The sequence below is a fragment of the Oncorhynchus kisutch genome, linkage group LG15 (genome assembly GCF_002021735.2).
Source record: "Oncorhynchus kisutch isolate 150728-3 linkage group LG15, Okis_V2, whole genome shotgun sequence".
Lineage (NCBI taxonomy): Eukaryota > Metazoa > Chordata > Actinopteri > Salmoniformes > Salmonidae > Oncorhynchus > Oncorhynchus kisutch.
This window is the reverse complement of record NC_034188.2, coordinates 39276892-39291238: the sequence shown is the minus strand read 5'-3', so window position 1 is coordinate 39291238 and position 14347 is coordinate 39276892.

The window sequence follows — 14347 nt, the reverse complement described above, 5'->3', positions numbered from 1 at the left end:
GGAAAATGTATGGAGTAAGTTTTCAAAAATATAAATAGTAAAGATACTCCAAAAAACGACCTTAAGTAAAAAATACTTCAAAGTACTACTTAAGTACATTACACCACTGTCAATCAATTTAAATTTAATTGATAACCAAATATTTGAAATGAGAGAATTTAATTTAAAAAATCATATTAGAGAATAAAGAATGTGCCAAAAATCACTTCAGAGGCCACCTTCAAAGTCAGTCTGAGGCCGGTAACATTAGAAGCTAGCAAACCGGACTTACTTGCCTTATCACACAGCTCCAGCGACATCTCTCGCTTACAGAGATCAGAAAACGATCAAATGGAGAAATGTGGAGGTTTTTCCTACCCTGCGTCTTGAAGAATGACATCAAAGCTTGTGACAGGATGTGTAGTTCTGTATGATAGCCACATTGGCAGCTAATTTCATTTTTGGTGGGTACAGGCGAATATAATGATAAAGGTTACCTTGTCCAAGAGAGATTTCCGCAGTTATCAAAACGTCATGCCAAAGAAAGCCTACACAAACAGGCCATATATGAAGTAGTTCTAAAATCCACTCCGGAAAAATGAATGGTGGAAAAACGATTGGAACCATTTCTGAGTTTTACTGCTAGGTCTTATGACTATTACTCATACTATGGTACTCAATTGACCCAGAGCCATGTACAGTATTTTATATATTGACTCATAATGCAAGTTTCAATGTTTTATAATGTTATAATTATAATGTTTATAATGTTTTATACACATTGAAGGATAAGGATAATATAACAAGAATGATATAAAATATTACATTGCTCACGTTTTTTATTTCCAAGCTTGATGCTATGTAATGCTTTACACATTTTTTGGGCCAATATCATACTGTAATACTGTAATATATGGCATTTACGTAACAGGTGTTTTTATCCAAAGTGACAACAGGGAGTCCACACATTTTTGTATGGGACCGCAGAGTGGTAATTCTGACACTAGCGATCCACCACTATGTTGTTGCTAGTGCAATGCTCTTACTAATTAAGCCACACAGGACGACTACAATACATGATTACAATACAGGTGGAAGGTGTATGATCGCCACCCACTTGAGCGTACCACCCTCCCAAGGCCTTGGATGAGGTATGCAATGACATCAATCCAGACCTGTCAAGCTTGGATTCATCATGCCAAAAGGTTTTCCCCAGGTGAATGAACAACCAACGGCCAAATGCTCAAGACAGATTTGATGCAAACATTGTTTCCTTCATTCATTTCATTTGTTTCTAGTACACCTATGATATCATATTTGAACAATACATTTATTTTTTGCATCAATGATTATGAAAGATGTCTTCAATGATCACGACTTTGATTACACATGGGATTTTCACATTTTTATGGGTCAATTTTGACGTGTAGTGCAAGTGTATTGCCTAATGTGAAAACAGTTTAATGTACTGTCATTTACAGTACTGTAGCATATTACATTCAAATTGCAATTTTGAAACATGTATCTTGCATTTTTTGCTATTGGATTAACTGGTTGTTAAAACAACTAAAATTGAGAAGATATCATTATGTTGTGTTTTGGTAATTAACCCAAATATCTCTAACTGTCGCCCGTGCGTGAGTTTGTTTTTTTCATGCGCGTGAGGTCAGAATGATCTCATTGTTCCAAAATGTGATTGTTACGCAACAGGACAGTTACCTGCGCTGCACTCAAACCAAGGCATGCTGCCTGCTAATTATCTATAGGCTGTTTTGATTTCAAATTATTTTCTAGCAAGTTTTATTTTCTAACAACAGTTTGAATTGAGGTGTGTTACGCCTCCTTGTTATGTCACATGAAGAAGCCCATTTCACTGTTGCGGACAATTTTATATTTGAGGCTTTACTCAGCTGGACAAACTGCTCTCTTCAAGAGCCCAAGCACTTCCTTTGTGTTTCCCAGATCAAGTATGAAGACATCGTGCATATCTAGTCAGAACAGTCCTTGCACAAATATTTTCCCCCGGCACATTATCTGACTGGCGCCAGCATTGCCTTCATAGTTGTTTTCCTTACAAATTGGACTTCGGAACGCACACATGTCCAATCAAAGTAAGGGGCTTATTTTCTGTATATCGTTTCTGCTGTAGCACACCATATGTATGTATGGATCATAATGTATTTACGGTTTTATTCACGTTTTAAAGTTCTGGTGACAAATTATGCATTCCGATTCTTGCATAGATTGTAATGGATGCACATGATGTGTGTAAAATACTTTTTTGAATGTTGTACTGATTACGATGAGCTAATGCTAAGCTATGTGTGGCGCCATGTTTGTTGACATCATACAATGCATTCTGGTTGTCACGTAAGCATCTGTCAGACCAAAGATGTTATAACGAGAGAGTTCGCTCAACTGACTTATGGTGCTTTCAAATTCGGAGGTCTAGAAAGAGGCTTCGCTTCCAAGTTGGAGCGTTCAAAACAATTTTTCCCATTTGGAGAGTCCCCCCCCCGACATCAGATTGTAACTTTGGTATCTCAGGGTTGCCAGCTCAGACCCTCCCTTTCCAGTTAAAAAAAAAATGTATTTAACGTATAAACTCTTGTGTTTGTCCCCCATTTGTTGATAAATCCCCCATCATAGGTAGGCCGTCATTATAAATAAGAATTTGTTCTTAACTGATTTGCCTAGTTAAATAAAATAAATAGTCATATTTCCTGCAACATATCACCCCATGATACCGTCCCACATTTTTTACCCCCAATGGATTTAAACCCCCCCACAAATGAAATGAACCCCCCCCCCCCCCCCTAAAATGGTTTCATCCCTGACAACAAGACAAGACAACACTACAGTTAGGTTAGGCAGTAGGCTTGTATTTGGTGTGAGGTGATTTTGTATATTTATATATATATATATATATATATTTATATATATATATATATATATATATATATATATATATATATATATTGCTTTGGGATTTGTCAAATGGTAAACGACTTGTCAAGTCATGTGCTCCGGTTCTTCTATACACTGTAACAAGTACATCAACGATTTGTAACGATTTGTAATATGCTGAAAATTGGCTAAACTAAGTGTATATTTTTCAGGCAATGAGCGCAGCCATCTTTGACTTTGTTTATTTGTGTCTTATAGTGAATGGCATTCTTGGATTAGGGAGTTTTCGGCAGGTCAAACATAAACAAACATGGCTGCCACCATATAGAATTTAGTTGCTGTTAGCTTTGCTGACATGCATTTATTTTCTAAACAACATTATATTAGTTTCTTGTGCTCACCAGAGATGCGGTGCGTTGTAAAGTAGTCTAGCTGTCAGGTCGCTAACCTATGTTTTGTTTTTTTGTCAGCGCAACCTGTTATTTAGACTGGTTTATGGAATGAGTTTTTATTTATTTATTTATTTAAACTTTATTTAACCAGGTAGGCAAGTTGAGAACAAGTTCTCATTTACAATTGCGACCTGGCCAAGATAAAGCAAAGCAGTTCGACAGATACAACGACACAGAGTTACACATGGAGTAAAACAAACATACAGCCAATAATACAGTATAAACAAGTCTATATACAATGTGAGCAAATCAGGTGAGAAGGGAGGTAAAGGCAAAAAAGGCCATGGTGGCAAAGTAAATACAATATAGCAAGTAAAACACTGGAATGGTAGTTTTGCAATGGAAGAATGTGCAAAGTAGAAATACAAATAATGGGGTGCAAAGGAGCAAAATAAATAAATACATTTAAAATAAATACATTTGGGAAAGAGGTAGTTGTTTGGGCTAAATTATAGGTGGGCTATGTACAGGTGCAGTAATCTGTGAGCTGCTCTGACAGTTGGTGCTTAAAGCTAGTGAGGGAGATAAGTGTTTCCAGTTTCAGAGATTTTTGTAGTTCATTTCAGTCATTGGCACCAGAGAACTGGAAGGAGAGGCGGCCAAAGAAAGAATTGGTTTTGGGGGTGACCAGAGAGATATACCTGCTGGAGCGTGTGCTACAGGTGGGAGATGCTATGGTGACCAGCGAGCTGAGATAAGGGGGGACTTTACCTAGCAGGGTCTTGTAGATGACATGGAGCCAGTGGGTTTGGCGACGAGTATGAAGCGAGGGCCAGCCAACGAGAGCGTACAGGTCGCAATGGTGGGTAGTATATGGGGCTTTGCTGATAAAACGGATTGCACTGTGATAGACTGCATCCAATTTGTTGAGTAGGGTATTGGAGGCTATTTTGTAAATGACATCGCCAAAGTCGAGGATTGGTAGGATGGTCAGTTTTACAAGGGTATGTTTGGCAGCATGAGTGAAGGATGCTTTGTTGCGAAATAGGAAGCCAATTCTAGATTTAACTTTGGATTGGAGATGTTTGATATGGGTCTGGAAGGAGAGTTTACAGTCTAACCAGACACCTAAGTATTTGTAGTTGTCCATGTATTCTAAGTCAGAGCCGTCCAGAGTAGTGATGTTGGACAGGCGGGTAGGTGCAGGTAGCGATCGGTTGAAGAGCATGAATTTAGTTTTACTTGTATTTAAGAGCAATTGGAGGCCACGGAAGGAGAGTTGTATGGCATTGAAGCTTGCCTGGAGGGTTGTTAACACAGTGTCCAAAGAAGGGCCAGAAGTATACAGAATGGTGTCATCTGCGTAGAGGTGGATCAGGGACTCACCAGCAGCAAGGGCGACCTCATTGATGTATACAGAGAAGAGAGTCGGTCCAAGAATTGAACCCTGTGGCACCCCCATAGAGACTGCCAGAGGTCCGGACAGCAGACCCTCCGATTTGACACACTGAACTCTATCAGAGAAGTAGTTGGTGAACCAGGCGAGGCAATCATTTGAGAAACCAAGGCTGTCGAGTCTGCCGATGAGGATGTGGTGATTGACAGAGTCGAAAGCCTTGGCCAGATCAATGAATACGGCTGCACAGTAATGTTTCTTAGCGATGGCGGTTAAGATATCGTTTAGGACCTTGAGCGTGGCTGAGGTGCACCCATGACCAGCTCTGAAACCAGATTGCATAGCAGAGAAGGTATGGTGAGATTCGAAATGGTCGGTAATCTGTTTGTTGACTTGGCTTTCGAAGACCTTAGAAAGGCACGGTAGGATAGATATAGGTTAGTAGCAGTTTGGGTCAAGAGTGTCCCCCCCTATTGAGAAGAGGGGGATGACCGCAGCTGCTTTCCAATCTTTGGGAATCTCAGACGACACGAAAGAGAGGTTGAACAGGCTAGTAATAGGGGTGGCAACAATTTCGGCAGATAATTTTAGAAAGAAAGGGTCCAGATTGTCTAGCCCGGCTGATTTGTAGGGGTCCAGATTTTGCAGCTCTTTCAGAACATCAGCTGAATGGATTTGGGAGAAGGAGAAATGGGGAAGGCTTGGGCGAGTTGCTGTTGGGGGTGCAGTGCTGTTGTCCGGGGTAGGAGTAGCCAGGTGGAAAGCATGGCCAGCCGTAGAAAAATGCTTATTGAAATTCTCAATTATGGTGGATTTATCAGTGGTGACAGTGTTTCCTATCTTCAGTGCAGTGGGCAGCTGGGAGGAGGTGTTCTTATTCTCCATGGACTTTACAGTGTCCCAGAACTTTTTTGAGTTAGTGTTGCAGGAAGCAAATTTCTGCTTGAAAAAGCTAGCCTTGGCTTTTCTAACTGCCTGTGTATAATGGTTTCTAGCTTCCCTGAACAGCTGCATATCGATGCTAATGCAGAACGCCATAGGATGTTTTTGTGTTGGTTAAGGGCAGTCAGGTCTGGGGAGAACCAAGAGCTATATCTGTTCCTGGTTCTAAATTTCTTGAATGGGGCATGTTTATTTAAGATGGTTAGGAAGGCATTTAAAAAAAATATCCAGGCATCCTCTACTGACGGGATGAGATCAATATCCTTCCAGGATTCCCCGGCCAGGTCGATTAGAAAGGCCTGCTCGCAGAAGTGTTTCAGGGAGCGTTTTACAGTGATGAGTGGAGGTCGTTTGACCGCTGACCCATTACGGATGCAGGCAATGAGGCAGTGATCGCTGAGATCTTGGTTGAAGACAGCAGAGGTGTATTTAGAGGGGAAGTTGGTTAGGATGATATCTATGAGGGTGCCCGTGTTTAAGGCTTTGGGGAGGTACCTGGTAGGTTCATTGATAATTTGTGTGAGATTGAGGGCATCAAGTTTAGATTGTAGGATGGCTGGGGTGTTAAGCATGTTCCAGTTTAGGTCGCCTAGAAGCACGAACTCTGAAGATAGATGGGGGGCAATCAGTTCACATATGGTGTCCAGAGCACAGCTGGGGGCAGAGGGTGGTCTATAGCAGGCGGCAACAGTGAGAGACTTGTTTTTAGAGAGGTGGATTTTTAAAAGTAGAAGTTCAAATTGTTTGGGTACAGACCTGGATAGTAGGACAGAACTCTGCAGGCTATCTTTGCAGTAGATTGTAACACCGCCCCCTTTGGCAGTTCTATTTTGTCTGAAAATGTTGTAGTTTGGAATAAAAATGTCTGAATTTTTGGTGGTCTTCCTAAGCCAGGATTCAGACACAGCTAGAACATCCGGGTTGGCAGAGTGTGCTAAAGCAGTGAATAGAACAAACTTAGGGAGGAGGCTTCTAATGTTAACATGCATGAAACCAAGGCTATTACGGTTACAGAAGTCGTCAAAAGAGAGCGCCTGGGGAATAGGAGTGGAGCTAGGCACTGCAGGGCCTGGATTCACCTCTACATCACCAGAGGAACATAGGAGGAGTAGAATAAGGGTACGGCTAAAAGCTATGAGAATTGGTCGTCTAGAACGTCTGGAACATAGAGTAAAAGGAGGTTTCTGGGGGCGATAAAATAGCATCAAGGTATAATGTACAGACAAATGTATGGTAGGATGTGAATACAGTGGAGGTAAACCTAGGTATTGAGTGATGAAGAGAGAGATATTGTCTCTAGAAACATCATTGAAACCAGGAGATGTCATTGCATGTGTGGGTGGTGGAACTAATAGGTTGGATAAGGTATAGTGAGCAGGACTAGAGGCTCTACAGTGAAATAAGCCAATAAACACTAACCAGAACAGCAATGGACAAGACATATTGACATTAAGGAGAGGCATGCTTAGTCGAGTGATCAAAAGGGTCCAGTGAGTGGAGAGGTTGGTTGGTGATTTAGACAGCTAGCCAGGCCATCGGTAGCAAGCTAGCATAGGATGGAGGTCTGTTGTTAGCCACCTCTTGCGTTCCGTCAGTAGATTAGTGGGGTTCCGTGTTGTAGAGGGGATTAATCCAAATCACACAACAACAACAAAAATAAAAACAATAGATATAGTTATAGAAGCCCAAGAAGAAAACATAATAATAATAAAAATAAATAAATTGTCCGATTTGTCTATTCAGATAGCAGCCGGTAAGACAGCTAACGGTTAGCAGGCCGCAGATGGGCGTTCAGGTAACGTCGCGACGGAGGAGCCAGACGGATCTCCTTCGGGTAGATAACGTCGGCAGTCCAGTTGTGAAGGCCCGGTGGGGCTCCACGTAGGCAGTAAAACGGGTCCGGATAGGTGACTGCAGCCCAGGAGTGATTGACGGAGCTGGCTAGCTCCGGAATAATTAATGTTTGCTCCGGAATCGACGGAGGCCGATAGTCACACGGATAGCAGCTAGCTAGCTAGCTGTGAATGTCCAGAGAGCAGTCGAAATCCAGGGACATGGAGAGAAAAATTGGTCCGGTATGTTCCGTTCCGAGCCGCGCTGCGCCGTACAGAACTGGCGATAGATTTTCGAGCTAAAGGATAGCTGATGACCACAAACCGTGGTTAGCTGAATACTAACGATTTACCAGTAAAGGAGCTAACTAGCTTCTGAACTAGCTTCTGATTAGCTTCTGGATTAGCTTCTGGCTAGTTTCAGGCTAGCTTCTTGGAGTTTCAGGCTGGATTACAGATTTGAGGTAAATAATACTTTTTTATAAATATAAATTGGTGAGGCGGGTTGCAGGAGAGTGTTTTGAAGATGAGTTGATGGAAAATAAAATGTACGTGAACAAAGTTGTAAATATATATATATACAGGACACGACAAGATGAGGACAAAAGACGTCTGAACTGCTATGCCACCTTGGAGTAAAATGTTTGACTGTGGATGTGTTCCATGTGATGCTTGGATGATGAAGTTAGCATTTATCTTTTACAATAAAAGGTACAATTGAGGAATAAAGTTTAAGACCTTTATTTTCCATCCGTACAAAAATATTTAGATGCTGTTCAGACAATAATGCTGTGTAAGACGTGTTTGTTGCGTAATACGTTCGGTTGCTACTGTTCCAATCACATATTTGAGATTGTACGCTTCAGGGACCACTCAACAATGATCAGAAATACGTGATCATACGTGTCAAAGCGTTAAATCAATGTTCTCATGTTATTTTACAGTAAACATATATGGGCCAAAGGTCGTGTGGAGAAAGACGTCTCCAAACAATTAAATGCACAATAAAAGGTTTTTAATGTTAGACTTGCTGCGTTACGTGTTCCAGTTTGAAGTTTTGTACTAAGAGTTTCAAGAACTCACCACATACAATACCAGTCAAAGTTTAGACACACCTACTCATTCCAGGGTTTTTCTTTTTTACTTTTTACTATTTTCTGCATTGTAGAATAATAGTGAAGACATCAAAACTATGAAAAAACATATGGAATCATGTAGTCACCAAAAACGTGTTAAAATAAATCTAAATATATTTGAGATTCTTCCAAGTAGCCACCCTTTTTCTTGATGACAGCTTTGCACACTCTTGGCATTCGCTCAACCAGTTCATGAGGTAGTCACCTAGAATGCATTTCAATTAACAGGTGTGCCTTGTTTAAAGGTCATTTGTGGAATTTCTTTCCTTCTTTATGTGTTTGTGTTTGAGCCAATCAGTTGTGCAGTGACAAGGTAGGGGTGGTATACAGAAGATAGCCCTATTTGGTAAAAGACCAATTACATATTATGGCAAACAACTCAAATAAGTAAAGAGAAACAAAAGTCCATCATTAAAGTCCTTTACGGGATTGGTGTCCCTATACCGGGATGGTTGAGCTAATGTGATTAGCATGACGTAAGTAACAATAACATTTCCCAGGACATTGATATTTCTTATATGGGCAGAAAGCTTAAATTATTCTTAATCTAACTGCACTGACCAATTTACAGTAGCTATTACAGTGAAACAATATCATGCTATTGTTTGAGGAGAGACCACAACACATTTTTTATCACGGCAACTGGTTTGGTACATTCACCTCTGAAGGTAAATCATGTACTTACATTCAGTAATCTTGCTCTGATTTGTTATCCTTAGGGTCCCAGGGATAAAATGTAGCATAGTTTTGTTTGATAAAATCTATTTTTATATTAAAATGTAGGTACTGGGTTCTACAGTTTGAACCCCTGCTGTCTCTGTCTCCCCCTCCTCCCCACCTGGCCATCTAGATCTGTAAAAATTAGTGTGTAAGCTAATGATCCATCATGTTTGACATTTTGGGAGTGTGTAAACTAAAAACAAATATGACCATATAATTTTGATATGTTATGTACTTGAAAATGTATCAGCTGACCAATTGGACCACATTTGGGCAGACTTGATAATAAATATTGTCCAGTATTGCAATGCTTCACTGGATCAATCTGAAACTTTGCACACACACTGATGTCATCTAGTGGCCAAAATTGAAGTTGCGCCTAAACTGCAATATTATGTTTTGGCCTTTCTCTTGCATTTCAAAGATGAAAAAACTGTTTTTTTGTTCATTATCTTATACCAGATCTAATGTGTTATGTTGTCCTACATACATTTCACATTTCCACAAACTTTAAAGTGTTTCCTTTTCAAATGGTATCAAGAATATACATATCCTTGCTTCAGGTCCTGAGCTACAGGCAGTCCGATTTGGGTCATTTTAGCCAAAAATTGGGAGGAAAAAAAAGGTCAGATCCTTGAGGTTATTAAGACATGCAGGTCAGTCAATCCGGATAATTTCAAGAACTTCGAAAGTTTCTTCAAGTGCAGTTGCAAAAACCATCAAGCGCTATGATGAAATCTCAACCACACTGCACACTGCCCTAACCCATCTGGACAAGAGGAATACCTATGTGAGAATGCTGTTCATCGACTACAGCTCCGGCATTTAACACCATAGTGCCCTCCAAGCTCATCATCAAGCTCGATACCCTGGGTCTCGACCCCGCCCTGTGCAACTGGGTACTGGACTTCCTGACGGGCCGCCCCCAGGTGGTGAGGGTAAGCAACAACATCTCCACCCCGCTGATCCTCAACACTGGGGCCCCACAAGGGTGCGTTCTGAGCCCTCTCCTGTACTCCCTGTTCACCCACGACTGCGTGGCCACGCACGCCTCCAACTCAGTCATCAAGTTTGCGGACGACACAACAGTGGTAGGCTTGATTACCAACAACGACGAGACGGCCTACAGGGAGGAGGTGAGGGCCCTCGGAGTGTGGTGTCAGGAAAATAACCTCACACTCAACGTCAACAAAACTAAAGATGATTGTGGACTTAAGGAAACAGCAGAGGGAACACCCCCCTATCCACATCGATGGAACAGTAGTGGAGAGGGTAATAAGTTTTAAGTTCCTCGGCGTACACATCACAGACAAACTGAATTGGTCCACCCACACAGACAGCATCGTGAAGAAGGCGCAGCAGCGCCTCTTCAACCTCAGGAGGCTGAAGAAATTTGGCTTGTCACCAAAAGCACTCACAAACCTACAGATGCACAATCGAGAGCATCCTGTCGGGCTGTATCACCGCCTGGTACGGCAACTGCTCCGCCCACAACCGTAAGGCTCTCCAGAGGGTAGTGAGGTCTGCACAACGCATCACCGGGGGCAAACTACCTGCACCTCCAGGACACCTACACCACCCGATGTCACAGGAAGGCCATAAAGATCGTCAAGGACAATAACCACCCGAGCCACTGCCTGTTCACCCCGCTATCATCCAGAAGGTGAGGTCAGTACAGGTGCATCAAAGCTGGGACCGAGAGATTGAAAAACAGCTTCTATCTCAAGGCCATCAGACTGTTAAACAGCCACCACTAACATTGGGTGGCTGCTGCCAACACACTGACTCAACTCCAGCCACTTTAATAATGGGAATTGATGGGAACTGATGTAAAATATATCACTAGCCACTTTAAACAATGCTAGCTAATATAATGTTTACATACCCTACATTATTCATCTCATATGTATACGTATATACTGTACTCTATATCATCTACTGCATCTTATGTAATACATGTATCACTAGCCACTTTATCTATGCCACTTTGTTTACATACTCATCTCATATGTATATACTGCACTCAATACCATCTACTGTATCTTGCCTATGCCGTTCTGTACCATCACTCATTCATATATCTTTATGTACATATTCTTTATCCCCTTACACTTGTGTCTATAAGGTAGTAGTTTTGGAATTGTTAGCTAGACTACTTGTTGGTTATTACTGCATTGTCGGAACTAGAAGCACAAGCATTTCACTACACTCGCATTAAACATCTGCTAACCATGTGTATGTGACAAATACAATTTGATTTGAACTGGCTCTCATGAGGACCGCCACAGGAAAAGAAGACCCAGAGTTACCTATGCTGTAGAGGATAAGTTCATAGTTACCAGCCTCAGAAATTGCAGCCCAAATAACTGCTTCACAGAGTTCAAGTAACAGACACATCTCAACATCAACTGTTCAGAGGAGACAGCATGAAATCAGGCCTTCATGGTTGAATTGCTGCAAATAAACCACCACTAAAGGACACCAATAAGAATATGAGACTTGCTTGGGCCAAGAAACATGAGCAATGGACATTAGACCATTGTAAATCTGTCCTTTGGTCTGATGAGTCCAGATTTGAGATTTTTGGTTCCAGATGCCATGTCTTTGTGAGACACAGAGTAGGTGAACGGATGATCCCTACATGTGTGGTTCCCAAAGTTAAGCATGGAGGAGTAGTTGTGGAGGAGGACTTGTGATGGTGCTTTGCTGGTGATACTGTCTGTGATTTATTTAGAATTCAAGACAGACTTAACCAACATGGCTACCACAGCATTCTGCAGCGATACGCCATCCAATCTAGTTTGCGCTTAGTGGGAATATCATTTGTTTTTCAACAGAACAATGACCAAACACACCTCCAGGCGGTGTTTAGGCTATTTGACCAAGGAGAGTGATGGAGTGCAGCTTCAGATGGCCTGGCATCCACAATCACTTGACTTTAACCCAATTGAGATGGTTTGGGATGAGTTGGACTGCAGAGTGAAGGAAAAGCAGCCAACAAGTGCTCCGCATATGTGGGAACTCGTTCAGAACTGTTGGAAAAGCATTCCAGGTGAAGCTGGTTGAGAGAATGCCAAGAGTACAAAGCTGTCATCAAGGCAAAAGGTGGCTACTTTGAAGAATCTCAAATATAAAATATATATTTATTTGTTTAACACTTTTTTGCTTACTACATGAATCCACATTTCTACAATGTAGAAAATATAACATTAAAAAATGTTTTGAATGAGTAGGTTTCCAAACTTTTGACTGGTACTGTACTTGTGAAAATAGCACCAAAGAGTAACAAAAAAAAGTTATTTTTGCTATCATGTCATGTAGTTCAAGAAAATACATCCTCAGCAAAAATCAAACAATATGTCTGCAAAATAATATCCACAAAATCAATACATCAGAAATGTTTTAAGACCACTCAACTCTGGCATCAGTTAATTTTATTACATATAATTACTACAAATAAAATATCGAATGATAACACACATATTGTAAAGTGTGGGAGAGACAGTGAAAATATTACGATAGCTCATCCTTCCTTACAAAGAATGAATGACACAGTAGCACTGTTATCAGCAACTGTAAATTGACACCTTTGAACATCCTGTCATTTCTAGCCTCCTGTTGTCTTCTAAGATGGTCAGAAACCCAAGGTCAACCATCTTTGGAACAAGAGATATCTTTTGTGTTACAATGGCAAATACAAGTCACCTCTGCAGTCTGCATAGCCTGTACCTAAAATTAGAAACATGAATCCTTCAGCAGTTCACTGCTCCTCTCATAGATGACTTCATCATTACAGTGCATTCGAAAAGTATTCAGACCCCTTGACTTTTTCCATATATTTTTTAACATTACAGCCTTATTCTAAAATGGATTAAATACACTGCTCAAAAAATAAAGGGAACACTAAAATAACACATCCTAGATCTGAATGAATGAAATATTCTAATTAAATACTTTTTTCTTTACATAATTGAATGTGCTGACAACAAAATCACACAAAAATTATCAATGGAAATCAAATTTATCAACCCATGGAGGTCTGGATTTGGAGTCACACTCAAAATGAAAGTGGAAAACCACACTACAGGCTGATCCAACTTTGATGTAATGTCCTTAAGACAAGTCTAAATGAGGCTCAGTAGTGTGTGTGGCCTCCACGTGCCTGTATGACCTCCCTACAACGCCTGGGAATACTCCTGATGAGGTGGCGGATGGTCTCCTGAGGGATCTTCTCCCAGACCTGGACTAAAAGCATCCGCCAACTCCTGGACAGTCTGTGGTGCAACGTGGCGTTGGTGGATGGAGCGAGACATGATGTCCCAGATGTGCTCAATTGGATTCAGGTCTGGGGAACGGGCGGGCCAGTCCATAGCATCAATGCCTTCCTCTTGCAGGAACTGCTGACACACTCCAGCCACATGAGGTCTAGCATTGTCTTGCATTAGGAGGAACCCAGGGCCAACCGCACCAGCATATGGTCTCACAAGGGGTCTGAGGATCTCATCTCGGTACCTAATGGCAGTCAGGCTACCTCTGGCGAGCACATGGAGGGCTGTGCGGCCCCCCAAAGAAATGCCACCCCACACCATGACTGACCCACCGCCAAACCGGTCATGCTGGAGGATGTTGCAGGCAGCAGAACGTTCTCCACGGCATCTCCAGACTCTGTCATGTCTGTCACATGTGCTCAGTGTGAACCTGCTTTCATCTGTGAAGAGCACAGGGCGACAGTGGCGAATTTGCCAATCTTGGTGTTCTCTGGCAAATGCCAAACGCCCTGCACAGTGTTGAGCTGTAAGCACAACCCCCACCTGTGGACGTCGGGCCTTCATACCACCCTGCTGGAGGTCATTTTGCAGGGCTCTGGCAGTGCTCCTCCTGCTCCTCCTTGCACAAAGGCGGAGGTAGCGGTCCTGTTACTGGGTTGTTGCCCTCCTACGGCCTCCTCCAAGTCTCCTGATGTACTGGCCTGTCTCCTGGTAGCGCCTCCATGCTCTGGACACTACGCTGACAGACACAGCAAACCTTCTTGCCACAGTTCGC